The following is a 22,695-nucleotide window of genomic DNA, read 5'->3' as shown; positions in this document are numbered from 1 at the left end:
CGGTATCAGCATGAAAACCTTCAGAGTTGTACCACAACGACATCTCTACAAGCATCCCGTTTAAGGAGCTGGTCTCTAATGTTTTCTCTGCTTCAAGATCTGTTCCATCACCCAAGTCAAAGAATATAACTGTGGAATAAAAGACAGAAATTTAGTCAGCTGATTCCTCTCCATATAATATAAATAACAAGATCTGAATAAATGATGTTCTGGGAGGCTGTCTAATTTCTTTAAGTAAATGAATAAGATGGTTCCCTGTCCAAAAGGGCTAAAAAGAAATGTAAAGTAGACACTAGCAACAACCACTGGAAAGATGCTGTGCTGAGGCTGGATAGGGCCAGTTGCTCTCCCTCTTTGAAGTATAAGAGAATCACCACTCTTAAAAGTGGAAAATGCACCTTTTACTTAGCAAAGTAGGTAATACTGGCCTACTTTTCACAATTGTTGTAAGGATTACTGAGAAAATGTGTGAAGTAATTTGAACATATGTATTTATTGTTATATATCACATTCCAGATTATCTATCATTTACTTCAACAATCCCTATCTATTAGGCTGGGGGCAATCCCTGTTTCTCATAATTGTCCCTATTTTTACTTTTGTGGGATACCCTATTAAAATATGTCAGTGAAAGCTGTTAAGAGTTGTCATTACTCAGGGCTCAGTCATCTCCCATCCAGGTCTCTAGCAGATCAATCTCTGAGTGTACAGAATAATCTTGACTCCAATGCACATGCATACAAACACATGTGCATCAATACCAACGTACCACAGAGTGCACAGGCTGCCATTTCTCACAGTGTATATGTTGAACTTTTGACAATATACTGTAAGTAGAGTAATCATGTTTTTTCCAATTTATCTGTAGCCAAATGAATAAACACCTTCTTGGCTTTGAAATCCGTCAGTATGGATGAATACAGACTACAGCAAATGGAATAAGTGCCTGAAGTACTTCCCCCCTCCTCAGAAGTAAGCCAACCATGATCCAAGCCTTAAGCCTCTAGGTGAGCTAAGCACTCCACTTCCAGTGTTGGAGTTCTGCTCTGACCGTGCCTCACCTCCACCTCTTGTACCACCTCCTGCTCTGACACTTCTATCACGTCCAACAGGGGTGATGGAGGGGGCTCTGGGGATGGGACAGGAGTCCAACTGGTGTGGGGGGGGTGGATGTTGAATTGTTGGTGTCGCTAGGTTCTTCCATGTGTTCAGAAGGAAGTCTTCAAGAGGAAGCTAAAACTTACATACAGCTAAAGGTGCCTAGGTCCTCCTTGTGATCAGAAATCTCAATCACACAGGGTTCCTGGTTGTTTGGAGAGCCTATGTGCAAACACTTTTATATGGAAGGCTTCCCTTTCAGACCTTTCCCTGAACAGCTGGCAGTGGGGGTGGTAAAGGGACAGTACTAATGAGCACACTAATGGCAAGGCCGTGGCCATAGTCTTGCCCTGCCCCCATGCATTCCCATTCCCCCATGTATGTTATCTTGAGATCCTTGGAGAAGAATAGGATACAAGTGTGCCCCTTCTAAATCACATACAGTCATCCCATTAAAAAAGCATAATATGCTGGGGAAATTATAAATATTAAAAATAAATAAATTGTGTGTGGTTGGGGGAATCACAGCATCCCACTGCACTTTGCCAAAGAATAATGTAAGAGCTGGGGAGAAAGGACTCTCCAATTTTTTACAAGACTCGCTCAAAAGCCATCATTCCATAATCTCTGTAAATCATGGCTGATTAGGTCAGCCAGAGGAAACATAAATAATGCTGAAAGGCAAAAGTTGTCTCCTAGGGGTAGAATCACACAAGCATTACCATCCTCCTGAAACTGTTCAGAAACTGAGGGCCATAGACGTGTTTGGCTCATCGTCAGGGCAGAATCTATAGATCACCAGTTTTCCATACAGGTAGAATTGTCCCATGGGGCACTAAAAAGCAGCCCCCCTTCAGTATCTGCTGATGCAGGTCCACCCTCAGTTTTATATCTACACCTCACAAGGTTACCAAACGGAAACCTGGAGATTTATATTGTAGCTCTAGAAGTATTGTGGATATGGAAGCAAAAACAGTCAGGGAGTCTCCTGCCCATTTATTTCCTGGTCCTTTTGTCCAGTCCTTCCTCCACCTGCTGTAACAAGCAGAACTCTGGGTGTGGCAGGGAGCAGAGAACTCAACTGGGCAGGAAGGCTACTTCCTTTTAAAGCTACAACGCAAATATCTCGGTTGCGTCCTGGCAAGTCTCTCCTTGACTTTATTTATTTGTTTATTTTTTGAGGCTTCCTGACCTATCTTTCAGCTCAAATTGGAGCTCTCATTATATTAACAATTTAAGTTTTAACTTAAACCTAAATTTAAGTTAATTTTACAATATTAGTGTACCTATTTTCAATCATAAAGGTTCTTAAAGCAATTTGCAATCATAACACCAGACTGATAACTGGAGGTTATTCCCCTCACAATAACAGACTGGGAATACGACCAAATAATAATAATAATACAAAAGAAAAGAACACTAACAGAAAAGAAAAAAACAACACTAAAATAGCAGGGTAAAAATAAAAGCTATCAGTGAAACACTACTAAAAGGAATAAGGCAACAACAGCTTAACAGTAAACAGATGAGAAATCAACAGCTCTGAGGACTTTGCCTGGCACCGAAAGGATAAAAGACAGCATCAAGTATGCCTCTATATCTGTTCCTGAACTAGGCTTTTCAGGGATGGAGGCTAAAGAACTGAGTCAGATAGAAGTGGCAAGAGATGATGTTCTAAACTGTCTGGAAAAACTGAAAACTAGCAAATCGCCAGGGCCAGATGGCATCCATCCAGGAGTCCCCAAAGAAATCAAATGTGAAATTGCTGACCTCCTTGCTAAAATATATCACTTATCCCTGCAATCGGGCTCTGTACCAGAGGACTGGAAAGAAGCCAATGTAACACTGATTTTCAAAAAGGGATCCAGGGATGATCTGGGAAATTACAAGCTGGTTAGCTTAACGTCCGTTCCAGGCAAATTGATGGAAAACATTCTCAAGGATAAAATTGTAAAGCACATAGAAGAACAGGCCCTGTGGGAGAGAATGAGCATGGCTTCCGCAAAGGTAAATCTTGCCTGACAAACCTTTTGGAGTTCTTTGAGAGTGTCAACAAGTGTGTGGATCAAGGTGATCCAGTTGACATAGTATACCTGGACTTCCAAAAAGCTTCCAAAAAGCTTCCAAAAAGCTGATGAGGAACAGGGTTCCTCATCAAAGACTCCTGAGGAAACTTAGTAGTCATGGGATAAGGGGACAAGTACATGTGTGGATTGCTAACTGGTTAAAAGACAAGAAACAGAGGTTAGGTATAAATGGAGAGTTTTTACAATAGAGGGAAGTAATAAGTGGAGTCCCCAAGGGATCTATACTGGGACTGGTACTTTTTAATTTATTCGTAAATGACCTAGAAGTTGGGGTAAGCAGCGAGGTGGCCAAATTTGCAGATGATACCAAACTCTTTCAGGTAGTGAAATCCAAAACAGATTGTGAGGAGCTCCAAAAGGATCTCTCCAAACTGGGGGAGTGGGCATAAACTGATGCACATTGGGACAAAAAACCCCAACTTCACATATATGCTGATGGGATCTGAGCTATCGGTGACTGATCAGGAGAGGGATCTTGGAATCGTGGTGGACAGCTTGTTGAAAGTGTCAACTCAACGTGCGGCAGCTGTGAAAAAGGGCCAATTCCATGCTAGGGATCATTAGGAAGGAGATTGAAAATAAAACTGCTAGTATTATAATGCCCTTATACAAAATGATGGTGTGGCCATTTTGTATAAGGGCATTTTGTATAATGCCCTTATACAAAATGATGGTGTGGCCAATACTCCATACTCCAACTGTATGGAGTATTGCATACAGTTCTGGTCACCACATCTAAAAAAGGTCAATGTAGAACTGGAAAGGTTGCAGAAGAGGGCAACCAAGATGATCAGAGGCCTAGAACACCTTCCTTATGAGGCAAGGCTAAAACACCTGGGGCTTTTTAGTTTGGGGGGGGGGAGAGACGACTGCAGGGAGACAGGATAGAGGTCTATAAAATCATGCATGGTGTGGAGAAAGTGGGTAGAGAGAGCCAACAACCTGGATGGCTTTAAGTAGGGTTTGGATAACTTCATGGAGAAGAGGTCATTCATCGGCTACTAGTTGGAGGGCTACAGGCCCCTCCAGCCTCAAAGGCAGGATCCCTCTGAGTACCAGTTGCAGATGAGTAACAGCAGGACTCAGGGCATGCCCTCAACTCCTACCTGTAGGCTTCCAGCAGCATCTGGTGGGCCACTGTATGAAACAGGATGCTGGTCTAGATGGGTCTTGGGCCTGATACAGCAGGGCTGTTCTTATGTTCTCTCTGGAACAAGCATTTCACAAGTAGGGCTATCACTGAACAGGTTCTTTCCCCTGTCACCATCAATCTCACCTCAAGAGGCAGGGGTGTTTTAAGAAGGACATCAGAAAATGATCTCAATTTGGGCAGGTTCAGATGGGATATTACCATTTACTGCTTTGACATTATCATCTTGACAGAGAACCCAGCCATAAGCACATTTATATGAATGTAAGTTCCAGTAAACTCAACAGGACATAGCCTCATATAAGTGCACACAAGATGGCAGGCTAAAGCTGGAGACAGATGGTAAAGCAGTATTGCTGCCAGTGATGGAGTGGAACATTTACCATTACAAATTTTTTCTGTGAAAATTTTTTCAGTAATGTATTTTTCTTTTGAAAATTCATTTCTAAGACTGCCAGCAAGTGAAAGGAAAACCATAATTAAGCTGTGATGGTGTCAGATAGATGAAAATGAAACTATACACACAACATTGTGCCTTGTTTCTTGAGCTGTGGAGGTTGGAATAAAAACCATTACTTTTTGCTTTTGCTTTATTTTGATGTGGGGAGTCACAGGTAGAACCATCCTTTAACCATCCTTTTGCCTTGCCTTTGGGCTTCCCAGAGGCATCTGATAGGCCTGCCACTGTCAGAAACAGGATGCTAGACTAGATGGGCTTGGGCGGTGTCTTCCATAAGAGCTGTTCTTATGTTCTTATGTAACAAAGAACAATGCAGCTCAAGCAACACTTCAGAATCAGATTTCCTTCAATCTGGATTGGAACTAGGAAGTGTAAGAAAGGGGCACTTCTGGGCGCTTTCCAGTCTAGCTGCTCAACAGCAGCAAAATGCCTCCATTCAGGCAAGTCGCATTCAAAACGTAATCAACAGAGGGAGCAGTCTTACTGAAACTAACTCAAAAAAACAGCAACATTTTAACGCTCAACATATGGCGCAGCAGGGAAATGCTTGACTAACAAGCCGAAGGTTGCTGGTTCATATCCCCACTGGTACTATATGGGGCAGCAGCGATATAGGAAGATGCTGAAAGGCATCATCTCATACTGCGTGGGAGGAGGCAATGGTAAACTCCTCCTGTATTCTACCAAAAGAAAACCACAAGGCTCTGTGGGCGCCAGGAGTCGAAATTGACTTGATGGCACACTTTACCTTTATACGACATCCTAGCTCTATATCGCAGTGATTAAATTTGAAACAAGGCATTGGAAATGTGAACGGCACCCTGCTGTTCATGTAGGAACTACGGTGCCACGATGCAGGGAGTGTGGAACCACACTTCCGAGATATGACGTGACCCTGTTGCAGGGTCTAATCTGGAAAGCACCCTGCAGACAGTGACAGTGAAATTGAAGATGCCCTGAGTGAAAGAAAACTGTTCAAATCAAACCAATAAATTAGTGGATAATATATAACAAGCATGCTAAAAAATAGAAAAAAAATTTCCCCAGAGCCTTTATTTCTTCTTTACCCATAATAGTTTAAATCTATCATATTGCTGAATTACCATGTTAAGATATTTACAAGTTTTCCAATATAAATAATTTCCAAATGAACTTTGAATTTGTCTGGAATATAATATTTAAATCACATTAAGTGTGTTTATTGATTTCCCCCCCTCTAGTCAAATATTTCAGTTCAATTCCTTGAAAAACTTTGAGATATATTTATACAGCATGTAAAATCAATATGATGTACTTTTTAGTTTTTTAAAAACTAAATATATAGGTCAGATAACATGCCAAATCAGATTACAAGCTATTTCAGGTGCCAAGAAGAGCAAGTGGAGAGCTGGTCTTGTGGTAGCAAGCATGACTTGTCCCCTTAGCTAAGCAGGGACCATTCTGGTGGCATATGAATGCAAGACTAGAAGTGTGAGCACTGTAAGATATTACCCTCAGGGGATGGAGCTGATCTGGGAAGAGCAGAAGGTTCCAATTTCCCTCTCTGGCATCTCCAAGATAGGGCTGAGAGAGATTCCTGCCTACAACCTTGGAGAAACCACTGCCAGTCTGTGTAGACAATACTGAGCTAGATGGACCTATGGTCTGACTCAGTATATGGCAGTTTCTAAGATAAGGGGGAAAAATATTATGCAATATTATGTCAACATGGGGTGGTGGTGGAATTATTCTCCCCAGGGGTGTAACAAGGCTGGAGTGGGCCCAGAGACAAAATTTTAAAATGGGCCCCTCACTGATACATACACACTTCACAATATATAGTCATGTGACTTGCCTCTGGGGGGCCCTCGAGGCGTGGGGGGGCCCCTCGAGGCGTGGGGGGGCCCAGGCAGCCACCTCCCCTTGCCTAATGGTAGTTACGCCCCTGATTCTCCCCCTGCAGAAAATCCACATTACTGATTGCTGCTCACAGTGGCTAGGTCCAAAGACTAATTTTTTTGCCAAGAGCAATGAAGATTCCTAGTAGACACAAGAGACTGTCCCCACTTGTCATGACACCAGCCAAGACATTTTGCTACCTGAGACAAAGTGGTGAATTGGTGCATTTTTGTGGCAGGGGTACCAGGGCTTGCCACACACTGTACCCCTCCTCACACTGGCGCTGAAGGGAACTGCCTCACCTTGCCTCATGGAAATCCTGCTACTGTGTATGGAAGCGATTTCCATGCACAGCTCTTGGTTTGCATGTAGGCCCTTGTTGTTTATCCAGTAAATAGGTTTTGCAAGTTTAGTATTTGTTACAGTGGGACAAGGGAAATATGAGAAGCCGTGTCCCACTCAATGTCGTGAACTGATAGCCTGGCTAACCCTACAGGCTTTACAATCCCATGAAAGTAAACAGAAAGCAGCAACGAAACTGGATGAAGGAAAATAAAAGGCTCACAAAGAAAACAGTAAATGAATAAAGTCCCCTGAACTGAAACTAGGTTCCCCCTCTCTAACAATAACTGAGTATAAGTGGAAGGAAAAGACAAAACAAGGAATGAAACAAGCAAAGGACACAGAACAAGGAATAAAGGGAACAATGCAGGGAAGTACAGACAAGACAAAATGGAACATGGAAAAGATATAATATGCAAGAGCACACTATAAGCTGCCAGCGAAGTTGCAAACAGCAACTCAGCCATGGGAGACTGTTGAATATATATGGTTCCACAGCACCAACAACCAATCAGGCTTCCCTGAGTCAGCAATTTGGCTTTCTTTCTTGTGATCTCCTGAACCTGCGTGAGTCCCACTGAGCCTGTCTCTTGATACGTCGTCTCAATACAGAGGAAATCCCAGGCTCTTCCTCATCAGAAACCAAGTCTGGCAGCTGTTGAGAATCTTCAGCTCCAGAGTCTGGTTTCTCTGCCAATTCTTGTTGCTGTGGCTCACTAGCAGGCAAGTCCTCCTGCTCTGATTCTTCTGATTCTGAAGTCTGAGCCATGACACCCAAACCACTTCGCACTTTCTTAAAAAACATCAAGGCTGTTCTCACGCGCAGGCAAAACCGGGCTAAGGAAGCCAAGCCTGGTCTTGCATGCTTGTAAAAACCACCAGAATTATGCCCTATCCTGGCAGCACTTCAGCGGCAAACTTGCCTAGACAGTCATCCATTTAAACAAGGTTAAGGCAGCAAGTGCTCCCTTACCCCCATTTCTGTAATTGTGTGGCGGCTGCTTTCAGACGATGCTGTGTCACTGACGAGCAGCCACCTATCACTGGGGGAATCCCCATAATGCACCATGCATTTGCACAGTGCATTATGGGAGTTCCAGGGGCCAGGGCAACATGTTCCGGCCCCCAATCCTCTTTTCCTCTGCACGGCCAGGGAAAGCCAGTGTCTGTGTAGGCGCACGATCCGTGTGCCCAGCACCGTCGGGGCAAATCATCTGCGGGGGAGGTAAGTTTTTACAGCCTTCCTCCCCCATGATCATGAGAAAGGGCTCATTGTCTGCCTCTACCTTTAAGGAGGCTCTTGACAAAGTCAGGAATCCCCTCTTCTCAGCTAACCATTCAATCCAAACCTGGGCAGCCACACTGACCTTGCAGTGCAGGTAATTTTATATGGGAGTGGAGTATTGAGATATCTTATCCAAACTGCTGGGTTTGTTTGGTTTTTTAAAACAGACTTCCAGCTTTGCTTGGAAGCAGAGTGTATTTTGCCATGTCTGACTTTAATGGCTTTTTCAGTCTAGTTTGCAGAGTGCAAAACAGGATCAATGCATGAAAGCTCCTGTTCTCCTGGGGCATCTGCTCTCACTTCATTTTTAACTGCTCATTTTTCTTCCCGAGTTGCATTTGAAGCCGGAGGTAAGCTCTCCATAATAGTTTCTAGTCCCAAGCCCAGTTTTAATTATGACCAGTGGACTGTGGCGTACATTTAGCAATGCAAGTGCTTACCAGGTGCATCAATCTGAAGGCTTAGTTTGCACACACAAATTCCATTGAGCTCAATGAGATGAGGTGGTAATATAGAGAACACGGCATAGGTATTCATCACTTATAAGGAATACGTTCATATTTAGAATTACTACTACTACTAATACTTCTTTTCAAGAGAAAAGTGCTCAAAGTGGCTTAAGGGTAAAGTGTGCTGTCAAGTCGATTTCAACTCCTGACAATTACAGAGTTCTGTGGTTTCCTTTGGTAGAATACAGGAGGGGTTTACCATTACCTCCTTCCATGCAGTATGAGATGATGCCTTTCAGCATCTTCCTATATCACTGCTGCCCGATATAGTTCCACTGGGGATTCAAACGGCAACCTTCTGCTTGTTAGTCAAGCATTTCCCCACTGCGCCACTTAAGGTGTGCCTCAAAGTGGCTTACAGCATGGAAAAAGAATAAGAAAATGATTCCCTGTCTCACAAAGGCCTAAAGGAAACACAACGTTAGGTACCAGCAACAGCCACTGGAGGGATGCTGTGCTAGGGTTGGATAGGATACCAATTGTTCTCCTCCTGGTAAACAGAAGGGAATCACAACTCTGAAAGGTGCTTCAGTCTAGAACTGTCACTAATTCTGCCGTTTCATGTTTTTATCCTCCATCTACTGCATCCCCCACCTCCATTATTTTACCTCAATAGGCCTTATTAGTGTTTCATTCTTAATTTCTTTGCTTGTAACAGCTCCTGTAATTTAGGTTATCTGCTGAGTTCAGGGGCTATGCCACTGTGAGTAGTCCACACAGGTGGCCTCATGACTTGCTGGTGCCACTGTTTTCCTTTTCTGCCAGAGTAAATCAAGGACTACCATTAAAACAAACTGAAAAGGAATTTCTTAGAAGCACATATGCACGTTTCTACAATCAACCATTATAAGCACACTTTTGAACATGTGGTTTATGTCTCCTGCTGGTATTCACAAAATATTGTTCTGTTCCTCAGATCTTCAATGTGTGATCAATCCTCTTCTCTAGATAGCTGCACCTGTAACATGAGTCTTCTTGAGTGTGACTGTCCAGAAAGATTTCAGGAAAATATTTTACACTTGAGCTATAGAGCTGCAACTCATACCTAACCTTAAGACAACAGCCTTAGAATATAGAAGGGCGCTTTCCAGACTAGACCCTACAACGAGATCAGGACGTATCTCGGAAGTGTGCTTCCACACTTCCTGCATCGTGACACCACAGTCCCTACGTGGACAGCAGGGTGCCGTTCACATTTCCAATGCCTTGTTTTGAATTTAATCACTGTGAAATTGAGCGAGGACGTCGTATATCCGGCGTAGAAAAGTTGCTGTTAATTCGGGTTGTTAGTTGCTGCAAGACTGCTCCCCCTGCTGTTTACATTTTGAATGCAACTTGCCCAAATGGAGGCATTTTGCTGCTGATGAGCAGCTAGTCTGGAAAGCAGCAAGGTGAAACAAACAAACAAACAAACAAAAACCCAAGCCGTTGAAAATGACTTCCAGGTTGTTTCTCCAAACTAGTGGCAACTCTACAAACAACAAGTGCAACATGAAACCAACAAAACCATTTTTTAAAAAACCCCAAACTCTGGCAGGGTCCTTTTACCTCCCTTCTGTAACTTAAAGGGCTAAACACAAAGGCTAGACAAGGATGTACTAGCCCCACCAAATATATTACTTCTTTGAACATATGCTATGCTCAGCTCATCAAACAACCCTCTGATTCCCTCGCTGATTATATGAATACAATGAACATTTATAAGCAAATATTTATATTCTTACCTCAAAGAGGTAAAGAAAGACCTTTTTCTTTAGGCAAAGAGACACCTTTTAAAGTAGCGATTCTCTTATATTTAGCAGGGGGAAAGCAACTGGCCCTATCCAACCCCAGCACAGCATCCCTCTAGTGGCTCTTGCTGGCATCTGCCTTATGTTTCTTTTTAGACTGTAAGTCCTTTGGGGACAAGGGACAATCTCATTTATATATTATTAATTTTTCTATGTAAACCACTTTGAGAACTTTGGTTGAAGAGTGGTATATACATATAGGCAGTAGTAGTCGTCGTTGTTGTCGTCGTTATATACTGCTTTTCTACAAAGGTTCTCAAAGCGGGGGAAAGTGTATATATATATTGGCGAGATATATATACACACACACATATATATATACAGAGAGAAAGAGAGAGAGAGGGAGAGAGAGAGGGAGAGAGAGAGGGAGAGATGGATAGATAGATAGATAGAAATATCTATATATTTAATCCTCCTGGGTGCGCCTTTAGAATGTGCGTCCCAGCGCCCAACTGATTGGCTAGGCAGTGGAGGCACCTGATAGGCTGAGGTGCACCCAGGATAATTGGTAATCGCAGTGGCCAGGCCATCCTGGGTAAGGGGGAGGAGGCAGTGGCGGCAAAGCCCGGCTGGCTGCCAGAGGCGGGAGGTGGCGGGAGGCGGCAGGAGGAAAGGGGATGAGTGGGAAACGGGCCTGTGGCAGCAGTGAGGTCTGGCCAAAAACGGCCACCCGCTGCCCGGTGAGGTAAAATGCTCAGTGCAGGGGGTGAGGAGAGGAATGGAAGAGGAGGAGGGAGGGGAGGGGAGGGAGGGCAAGAGAGTGTGGCAGGAGGGCAAGAGAGAGGGGCAGGAGGGAGAGGGAGGGAGGACAAGAGAGAGTGGGGCAAGAGGCAGGGCAGGAGAGAGTGGAGCAGGAGGGGGGATGGCAAGAAATAGTAGGGCAGGAGGGGGGAGGGCAAGAGAGAGTGGTGTGGGAGGGGGAGGGAGGGCAAGAGAGAGTGGGACAGGAGGGAGGGGGAGTGGGGAAAGAGAAAGTGAGGCAGGAGGGAACATAAGAACACAAGAACAGCCCTGCTGGATCAGGCCCAAGGCCCATCTAGTCCAGCATCCTGTTTCACACAATGGCCCACCAGATGCCGCTGGAAGTCACAGGCAGCAGTTGAGGGCATGCCCTCTCTCCTGCTGTTACTCCCCCGCAACTGGTACTCAGAGGCATCCTGCCTTTGAGGCGGGAGGTGGCCTGTAGCCCTCCGACTAGTAGCCATTGATATACCTCTTCTCCATGAAGTTATCCAAACCCCTCTTAAAGCCATCCAGTTTGTTGGCTGTCACCACATCCTGTGGCAGAGAGTTCCACAAGTGGATCACGCGTTGTGTGAAACAATACTTCAGTTTGTTGGTCATAGACCTCCTGGCAATCAATTTCATGGAGTAACCCCTGGTTCTAGTGTTTTGTGAGAGGGAAAAGAATTTCTCTCTCTCCACTTTCTCCACACCATGCATGATTTTATAGACCTCTATCAGGTCTCCCCGCAGTCGTCTTTTTTCTAAACTAAAAAGCCCCAGGTGTTGTAGTCTTACCTCATAAGAAAGGTGCTCTAGGCCCCTGATCATCTTGGTTGCCCTCTTCTGCACCTTTTCCCGTTCTACAATGTCCTTTTTAAAATGTGGTGACCAGAATTGTACGCAGTACTCCAAGTGTGGTCGCACCATAATCCTATATAATAAGATGGTTGGGTATCTGCGTCCGTGTCCCTGGAGGATGTTCTACGCATGCGTGAACTGCAGGGGGCACCTGATTGGCTGGAACATTGGCGGCACTGACCATGGCCAGAGGAGGTGGTGGGCCCGGCCGGGAGGCGGCGGCGGGGGAGGCCGAAGAAGACGGCGGGCCCGGGGGAAGCCGGAGCCCTGGGGAAGAGGGCCCTGCACAGGGGCCAGACGAGACGAGGAGGCAGCGGGGGAAGCTGAGCGAGGCGGCAGCAGAGCCGCCGCCTCAGCAAGAGGACGTGGTGTGGGTGAGGTGGCAGCGGAGCCGCGGCCTCGGCCAGAGGAGGCAGTGGGCCCGGCCAGGAGGCGGCGGAGGAGGAGGCTGGAGAAAATGGCAGGCCCGGGGAAAGCCGGAGCCCTGGGGAAGCGGGCCCAGCTGAGGGCCAAGGCGGAGAGCCGGGCGGGGCACCAGCGGGCAGGGGCGGCCAGCAGGCGGGGGCGGCCAGCAGGCGGACGGGCGGCGAAGCGGTGACGGGCCCTGCCAAGGGCCGAATCGGAGAGGCGGTCGAGCGGACGCCCCCAATCCCAGGACAAGAGGAGGGGGTGGGGGGAGAGGTGGCTGGCCTGCGGACGGCCACAAACACTGTACACAATGCTTCTAGCACCCGTTAATGTTAATGGGCTTAATGACTAGTTTTGTATAAGGGCATTATAATGTTAGCCGTTTTATTTTCAGTCCCTAATGATCCCTAGCATGGAATAGGCCTTTTTTCACAGCTGCCACACATTGAGTCAACACTTTCAACGAGCTGTCCACCACGACCTCAAGATCCCTCTCCTGGTTAGTCACAGACAGCTCAGATCCCATCAGCATATACCTGAAGTTGGGGTTTTTTCGTCCCAATGTGCATCACCTTACACCTGCTAACATTGAACCGCATTTGCCATTTTGTCGCCCACTCCCCCAGTCTGGAGAGATCCTTTTGGAGTTTCTCACAATCCGTTTTGGATTTCACTACCCAGAAGAATTTGGTGTCATTTGCAAATTTGGCCACATCGCTGCTTACCCCTGCTTCTAGATCATTTATGAATAAATTAAAAAGCACTGGTCTCAGTACAGATTCCTGGGGGAACCCACTTCTTACTTCCCTCCATTGTGAAAACTCTCCATTTATACCTACCCTCTGTTTCCTGTCTTTCAACCAGTTAGCAATCCACACATGTACTTGTCCCTTTATCCCATGACCGCTAAGTTTCCTCAGGAGCCTTTGATGAGGAACTTTGTCAAAAGCTTTTTGGAAGTCCAGGTAGACTATGTCAACTGGATCACCTTGATCCACACACTCGTTGACACTCTCAAAGAAGTCCAAAAGGTTGGTGAGGCAAGATTTACCTTTGCGGAAGCCATGCTGGCTCACTCCCAGCAGGGCCTGTTCTTCTAGGTGCTTTACAATTTTATCCTTGAGGATGCTTTCCATCAATTTGCCTGGAACGGACGTTAGGCTGACTGGCCTGTAATTTCCCGGATCGCCTGTAATTTCCCTGACTGTGAATTTACACAGTCTATGTGTGGGAAATAGAAGTCACCCATAATTACTGCCCTGCCTCTCCTTGACACTTCCCTGATTTCCTCCTGCAACTCCCAGTCACTTTTGGTGTCTTGATCCGGAGGACGATAGCACGTCCCCAGTTACACATTCCCTTTCAGGCCTTGTATTGTCACCCACAGGGTTTCTCTGGAGGACTCCAGTCCACCTAGGTTTTCTAGCTTCTTAGATTCTATCTCTTCTTTAACATACAGTGCTACCCCTCCTCCAAGGCACCCCTCCCTGTCCTTTCTATAGAGTTTATACCCAGGGATAACAGTGTCCCACTGGTTCTCACTGTTCCACCATGTTTCTGTTATGCCCACTATATCTATTTCTGCATTAGCAACCAAGCACTCCAGCTCACCCATCTTGGCTCGGAGGCTTCTGGCACTGGCATATAAGCACCTATACACTGGATCTCTCACCTGATGTGTGCTATTCTTTTGACTCTTTGACCTGCTGGCACAGGCTCTCATCTGCTCTTTATGAGGTTCTGCTCTGTCCCCTTCTCTTTTATCTGAATCCTTTGCACCCGCACACTTTAAGGGATGGCTTTTGCCAAATGGGATACTGCCCAGCTCCCATCGGCTGTTCCCCAAGCATCATTTTAAAAGCTTAAAATGGGGGGACTGGATACAATCATCCCCTTCTTCTGCATGAATAGAAATGCCTTCCATCATGTAAATGCCATATCCATTCATGATATTTATTTATTTATTTATTTATTTATTTATTTATTTATTTTAAAGAACAATGCATTAAAAATGGAGATCAGAGAAGTTCAGCAAGATGGTCTCGTCAACTGCAAAGAAAGGTGAAAGGAAGAATTAGTCAACTTGCCAGCGCTGGGCAGGGCCGGCCTCCCATGAAACAGAGTGAAATGGGCTGCTTCAGGTGACAGACTTTGAAGTGAGCCAGTTCTCAAAGGCAGCTTGACACAGCCATCCAGCTCCCTCACCATGGATGGCTGTGGAAGAAATTCAAAATGGCGTCATGCTGCTTTTCCGTTTCTGCCCTTCCTAATAGAAAAGGAAGGAAGGGAGAGAGATCTGAAAGAAGGAAGAGACTGGGTGTGTGCTTTTAACAGGCAAAGTACTGGGGAAGGGGGGCAAAGGTGTTATTTGGTGCTCCACCTCAGGCAGAAGACCAGTACTGGCAGTGGTTTGTTTTGTATTGTTGTAGGCTCCTGTATTGGCTTTGCACAGAGTTACAAGAACAATCTCGAGTAGGAGGAGATAATGGGAGTGGCCAGGACAGCCTGAGTTCCCAAATCTCACTCCCCTGACTCTATCAAGCCTTATGAATATTAATTATTTATGTAGCACTGTCCATGGACATGACACAGAGCAGCCTAAGCAAAAGAAAGATTCCCTGAAGTGCTTACTGTGGTGTTTTTGGTTAATCCATTCCTTGATCCAGGCAGGGTCATGGATCAAGAGGCAGAGCTTCTCTGATACACAGAGGCTTGATTCTTAACAGGGTGAAGATTCAGCTCTTGGGAACATAGGAAGCAGCCTTATACTGAGTCAGACCATTGGTCCATCTAGCTCAGTACTGTCTATCCAGGCTGGCAGCAGCTTCTCCAAGGTTGCAGGCAGGCAGGAGTCTCCCTCTCAGCTCTTTCTTGGAGATGCCAGGGAGGGAACTCAGGGCCTTCTGCATGCAAGCATGCAGATGCTTTTCCCAGAGTGGTCCCATCCCTTCAGGGGTTGGGATAGCTTACAGTGCTCACCTAAAGTCTCCTATTCAAATATAAACCAGGTCAGACCCTGCTTAGCAAAGGGGACAATTCATGCTTGCTAGCACAAGACCAGCTCTCCTCGCCATAGGGATAAATGGCAGCCATTCACTTCTGTAACGCTTGGAAACACTAGTGTAGTGAGGGCAAAACCTGTTGGGGAAGAATGGCAGTTCAATCCCCAAATAGCAAAGCAAAAACAGTTTGGTAAGAAAACAGCAGATCAAGAGGTCTTGAGACGGTTCTTTAGTATTGAAGAACTACAAGGATTTGTTTTTTTAAAATGTTACAAACGAATGTGAAAAAGCCTGCAGCTTAATTTCAGCTGTAGCTCAAAGCTAAAGAGAGAGACTAAAAACAAACAGCCATCTCTGGAGAGACAAAAAGGAGACAAACACAGGAAGAACAAAGAGCGGAGGAGCCCAGCACTTTTATCCATGACCCTAACCCCCACCCCCACCCCAGTAGTCACTATGAGACATTGCTGCTGATAGCTGATGCTGCCAGGGCCCTAGCTCCAACAAAATCTGCCACCACCAATATAGGGTGGCCTGAAGAACTGGTTGCAGTTCTTGAGGGTACTTGAGCACTGAGGCCTATGGGCCCATCATAGCTCTTCCCTCCAACTCTCTCCCCTCCTTTCTCCTTTCCCAATCAGTGCTCTGGTGGAAGGAGCAGGGAGCAAAAGGAACTGCTGTTCTGCTTCTTCCAGGTGCCCTGTTTTTGGATGGGAAGCACACCTGGAGGCAGCAAATACATAGGAACCTAGGGAGCTGCCTTACACCAAGTCAGACCATTGGTCCATCTAGCTCAGTATTGTTTTCACAGACAGGCAGCAGCTCTCCAAGGTTTCGGGCAGGAGTTCTTCCCACCCCTGCCTGGAGATAGGAACATAGGAAGCTGCCATATACTGAGTCAGACCATTGGTCTATCTAGCTGAGTATTATCTTCACAGACTGGCAGCGGCTTCTCCAAGGTTGCAGGCAGGAATCTCTCTCAGCCCTATCTTGGAGATGCCAGGGAGGAAACTTGGAACCTTCTGCATGCAAGCATGCAGGTGCTCTTCCTAGAGTGGCCCCATCCGCTAAGGGGAACATCTTACAGTACTCAGACATTTAGTCTTCCATTCAAATGCAGACCAGGGTGGACCCTGCTTAGCCAAAGGGACTGAACTTGTATAGTGAGCCCTTTGCCGAGCCATGGGCCTTTGCAGGTGCAGATGCATTCTGATCTTGATGTTGGCCCTAGTAGCAGGGCCTGACAAGTCCCTCTGCACACACTGAGCATGCAGAAAGGAACTTCCTCTCCCAGGGGCCCTTGCAGTATCCAGCCCTCCCTCCACATATGAACACACACATACCTAGTCTGCATAGCAATGGGCTAGTATTTTTGATATTATGCAGCTGATCTGCAGAAGAAGCAAAAGCAATTGAGAAAGGATTTTCTTGACACAGGACTGGATGCATAAAGAATTCAGACGAAAAATTCTGCAGATAACCAAGTCTGGGGATGTGATTCTGCTGTAGAAACGATAGGCATTTGCTTTAGTAAATGAAGGGAACTTTAGCTGCCAATCTTCCCTTTCCACACACCAAAATGTATGCTCTGGCCCATTAGTCGCACATTAGATATTTATATTTACAGAATCTCATTTCTATTGCTTTTGTGTTATTAAAATTCAGCAGAGTACACTGGTAGAGGTGTTTTGTTCCCCCCATGCAAACCACAGACGTGCTGTTTCTAATAAATGCAGTCCAGTGGTTCAGTGGTTCTATTATTATCCCCCAGGAAACAAAAGCTGATAACTTTATTGGGATAATTCAAGAGATTGAACAAATGGTCCTGCAACATGTGTGTTATGGTAATGCTGTTAATTTGAAACCAGCTTTTTCCCTACAGCTTCCCAACCCCAACAAAAGTCCTTATCCTATTAAGACTCATTCATCTGATTTAGATTGAACAAGAGAAATCAACAGGCTTGCTCATTATCCTAGGACTTGCACCCTTGAAAAACAAAACAAAAACCTTGCAACTTCTTTGCCAAGCAAACCTTTTTGGCTGCCTCCAGTGGAAACAAAAGAACTTAAATAATGGTCACATTCATTCATTCATTCATTCATTCATTAAATTTACACATTTTTATACCACCCAAACCTTACGTCTCTGGGTGGTTTATAATAAAACAATACAAATTAAAACAAAAATAATGGCAACCTCCAGATTTTACTACTGCAATGTGCTCTATGTGGAGCTACCTTTGTATGTAGTCTGGAAACTGACGTTAGTCCAGAATGTGGCAGCCAGGTGGGTCTCTGGGTCATCTCAAAGAGACCATATTACTCCTGTATTGGAACTGCTACACTGGCTGCTGATATGTTTCTGGGCAAAATACAAGGTGCTGGTTATTACCTATAAAGCCCTAAACAGCTTAGGCCTGGGTATTTAAGAGAACATTTTCTTCGCCCAGAGCCCCACCACCCATTTGAATGCTAACACCATAAAATAATTTAAAATTTAATGTTTTTTAAAAAAACTATTAAAAACTGTATATCTCATTAAATGCCTGGGTGAACAAACATGTCTTGACTGCCTTTTAAAAAGTTGTCAGAGATGGGGAGGCTCTTATTTTAGCAGGGAATACATTCCAGAGCCTTAGGGCAGCAACAGAGAAGGCATGTCCCTGAGTAGCCACCAGACGGTGGCAAATGCAAACAAACCTCTCCGGATGATCTCAATGGGCGGTGGGGCTCATGGCGAAGAAGACATGAGCCCCATGTCATTTTTCTGGCCTCCAGTGATCCGCACCGCTTGGAGCAACATGGATTGTGTGGGCGTGTGCCGGTGCGCCAAAGAGGAGTTTGGTAATCGTCTGAGGGGAAGGTAGGTTTGTCTCTGCCTTCCCCCTCCACCCGCCTTCCCCACCCCTGTTATGGTCATGTGAACAACCTTCCAGTTTGCTACTTGATAATAATGGAGGGAAATTAAAAGAAGAAACGGACTCATTGTTGTTGTTTTTGGCCTTCCAGTTTAAACCACACCAGCTTTTCCAGCACAAAATGACTTCAGGAACTTTGAAATACAGACAAAGTTGCATATCTGCCAAACAATGATGAAAGATTATCTCCATTTGCTCTGATGCTGCAGATCAAAGGAGCTACCTGTAGAGTTGTTTTGGCCAGTATCAGTTCCATCACTCATCTGCTTTCAATAATAAACTACAGGTCCTGCTCAACAACATACAGATGTAAGCTTCCCCCACCCCCCAACTTATGAATTGACAGAAATTTCAAATAGAATGCACATTCATTTGTGTTCGGTTGGGAAACATAACACAAAAACCAGTGGGGTGTGTGTATGTGTGTGTTTGGGTTTTCTCTTTCTTTTGAACTGTGGATATGGTCAATGGACTAATGCACTTTGACTGACTGACCTTAACTACCCCCCTGTTCAAAGTAATTCTTTTCTGGCCTTTTAAAAGAAATTATCCACCCACCTCTGGAAGCATAATATAAAAAATATGACCTGACTTCTTATTGCCCGGCTTTGGTGATGAAAGGCTAAATGCCAGAGAGAGGAGATGGCTCACACCATCTGCTTGCTTATGAGTACTTCTTACATTCCTAGTACTTTTAAAAGAAACTAACAGGAATTACTAAACTATTTAAACAAATACAGTATGACATTAAATATACTGTAGGCAATGCTCTGCTCTGATAAATGCATGAGATCCCATAGAAATACCTTTCACTATGTCCAACCTGAATTGAACTGTGACTCCCTCCAGCAGGGGTTCTCAAATCTGGGTCCCAGACATTGTTGGACTACAGCTGCCATCATCCTAAGCCACAATGGCTGAAGGATGATGGGAGTTGTAATCCAAACAACATCTGGAGACCCAAGTTCGAGAATCATTGACCCACAGGAATACTTTATCTTAGTTGATGACAGATTTAGAGGTGTTTCATACAAGCAGTGTGAAGCGCCGAAAGGAGGTCTGCAGGGAGAGTGGGTTTTCCCAACCCTCCCTGCAGATGATCCCCAGACAAGCAGAGGCTCTCCTGCGGGCTGCTCATGGCTCACCCAGTAGCTCTGGGGGGTCGGGTGCAGGGAAGTGCCGCTGGGTAGCACCCTGCCCCGTGGAGCCCCAGGCACTTGCACGGTGCATTGCTGGGAGCTCCCCTCCCCCCTCCCCCAGTGTGCCAGCCACGGCATCGGTTAGCCCGTTTTTTTTTGCTACTTTAGACGGCTCGCTGCCACACTGCTGCTGGGAGCGGTTCTGACAGTTCTCGCGTGCAGCAAAAAGCAGGCTGGGTTTCCCTAGCCCAGTTTTCACTGCTCATGAGAATAGCTCCATAGAGTTGTTGTCTCTCCCCACCCCCCGCCCGCAAAACTATCATGAAACTGGATTCCAAAACCCCACCACCCCATTGGGGTATGAAGCAGACTCTTTAGGGTATGATATGCCGTGAGAGGATGCTATGACTCAGATCACCCATGCTGCCAAAATCTTACACACCAGGGAAATGCAAGCCAGCACCTTCACCGCAATCCAAGGACACCCCCCCCCCATCCATGGACTCAGAGGAGCTCCCTGAGGACCTGCCAGTCCTAGTAAAGGCTCCTCAGCACTACAGGAGCCAGTGCTTAAGAAAGCAGACAAAGCCCCTTCATGAAACAGAGCTTTCCCCAGGGAAAGGGCAGGGCCAGTTCACTCTGCCTGGGCAGCAGCTTCCAAAAACCAACAATCTGCTCCCAAGAATCACTGGAGCAACGTCTCTTGTATTTTGCCATATCCGGCTCTCGTGTTTCTGCTTGGTGCTAGCCAAGGTTCAATCTGACACCATACCTTGGCAAACCATTTCACTGCATTTCTCCTGTGTCCATTCAGCCTTAAATCCACTTATATATCATTGCTAGGAATCCTATTTCTCAACACCTACCTTAGAAAGAATAAATACATTTAGCCTGTGCCAGATGGATTAGCCTTAGGCAGCAGGCACTAGGGGTGCAAGGCTAAAGCCAGTTCTGGGAGAATCAGGAACACACCAGGGCTCACACCAGGTACACAGTCGGGGGCTAGCATGGTCACGTAAGAGTCAAAGGTCAGTAGCACACCCAAAGTTAAAGCTGAGTACCAGGAAACAAGGGTCAGGCAAAAGCCAAAGATCACACCAAGCAGGTCATCATCAGCAAAACAGCATAAGAGGACCTTGACACCAAGATAAGGCCTGCCTTAGACCAGAAGCCTTTCATATTACCAGCTACAGGGAGAGGCCAATAAGTGATTTCCTAGCATGGGGACAAGTATTGGTTAGGCGCCTAGGATTCTACTTGCAATGTTAGAAGGCTGCCAGAAGAGGCAGCAAAGTGCAGGACCACAAAGCAAACGGGGCATGACAGCCTGAGTCTTCTCCTTGTATGACTTGGCTCGCTTTCCCTTCCTGAGGGTCAAAAGTAAAAATGCTGTGCCGTTGAGTCGGTGTCGACTCATAGCTACCACATGTCTTCATGTGGTTTTCTTTGGCAGAATACAGGAGGGGTTTACCATTGCCACCTCCTGCGCAGTATGAGATTATGGTTTTCAAAATCTTCCTATATCACTGCTGCCCAATATAGGTGTTTCCCATAGTCTGGGAAACATAGCAGCGGGGATTCGAACTGGAAACCTCTTGCTCCCTAGGCAAGTTACTTCCCCGTTGCACCATTGGGCAAACTAGATGCTATATGAGATTCCCATTAATGGAACTCCCAATTTTCATCCCAAAAAGCAGCCACGCCCTCCAGGGCTGCAGCACTTGAGGAGAAAGTCTAATACCAGCTACTTTTAGCCAGGGAATGGAAAACGTACAGGTATATACTGTGCCCAAATATTTTTTCCTCTACTACTAATGGCAACTTTAGCAGGGATTTGGATAGAAGTTATATCATGCGGGGAGAAGGTTAGTTCTCCCCTTCATACCAAGGCCCCAATCCAAATCATAACTCCACCACCCTGTCCCCATCTGCCTTTTGAGATAGAAAAAAATGGGAATCCCCACAGCAAAGAGGCACCTTTTAAGTTAGTGATTCTCTTACATTAAGCAGGGGGAGAGCAACTATCCCTATCCAACCCCAATACTGTATCCCTCCAGCAGTGTTGCTGGTGTCTATCTTACATTTCTTTTGTGGGGGACAGGGAACCATCTTATTTCTTTTTCACTGTAAATCACATTGAGAACTTCTTTTTTGATTGAAAAAAAAGGTATATACATATTTGTAATAATGTCTGACATACAGAGCAAGTGCCGCAAGAGAGCAGCCTAACACAACTTTGCAATGAACTGCACCAGTACAGTACAGTGGGGAAACAGTCATTTTTTACAACCTCCCCTTCTGCAGGAAGCTTTCTGTGCCATCCAAAAATTTGTCCCTGAAGGTTGCACAGCCCTTGTGGACATATTTTTTGGTGCCACAGAGAGCTTCCTGGGAAAAGGGAGAGTGTAAAAAAGGGCCACTTTCCCACTACACTGGTGCAGTTAGTTGAGATGTTTTGTTAGGCTGCTTTCTCACTTCACAAGGTGCATCCTTGTTCAGTATGGAGCTCTAATAATTATGGAACTCTCAGACAGTGTGTGGTTTGGCCCAAATGCTACAAACAGATTGTTGGTTTCTATGATGTCACACATACACACACTTTTATTTTATTTTATTTGTGGTTTTGTTGTAGCTTTATCATGAGTCAGCTACAGTACAGCAGCTGGACATTTCTTTACAAATAACTAGATTAAATAAACAGAAACCTGGTCAAGCCCAGCAGCCTTCAGTAAGCTTTGCATGAACTGTGTATTGCTACACAATGAAACACACATCATCTTTCAGATGCTGAGCCTTTGTTAATAAATAAATAAAAAACACGTGCATGACTAGAAGAGGTTAAAGAGCAGCAGTGTCTCTTCTGGTTTTATGAAAGACCAAAGAGTAAATTAACATGGTTCTACTGTATATTCTTAGCTCATTCTGCTGGGAATTATGCACTTAACTCCCATTAACGCTCTTCAGCTTGGAGATGATACTATACCCCTTCGTCTCAATCACTGTCAATGGAGTCCCTGCAGGGAGATGATAGGTCTGAATAAAAGA

Source organism: Hemicordylus capensis, chromosome 1 (assembly GCF_027244095.1).
Source record: "Hemicordylus capensis ecotype Gifberg chromosome 1, rHemCap1.1.pri, whole genome shotgun sequence".
In the NCBI taxonomy this organism is placed as follows: domain Eukaryota; kingdom Metazoa; phylum Chordata; class Lepidosauria; order Squamata; family Cordylidae; genus Hemicordylus; species Hemicordylus capensis.
Note: the sequence above shows the minus strand (reverse complement) of the source record.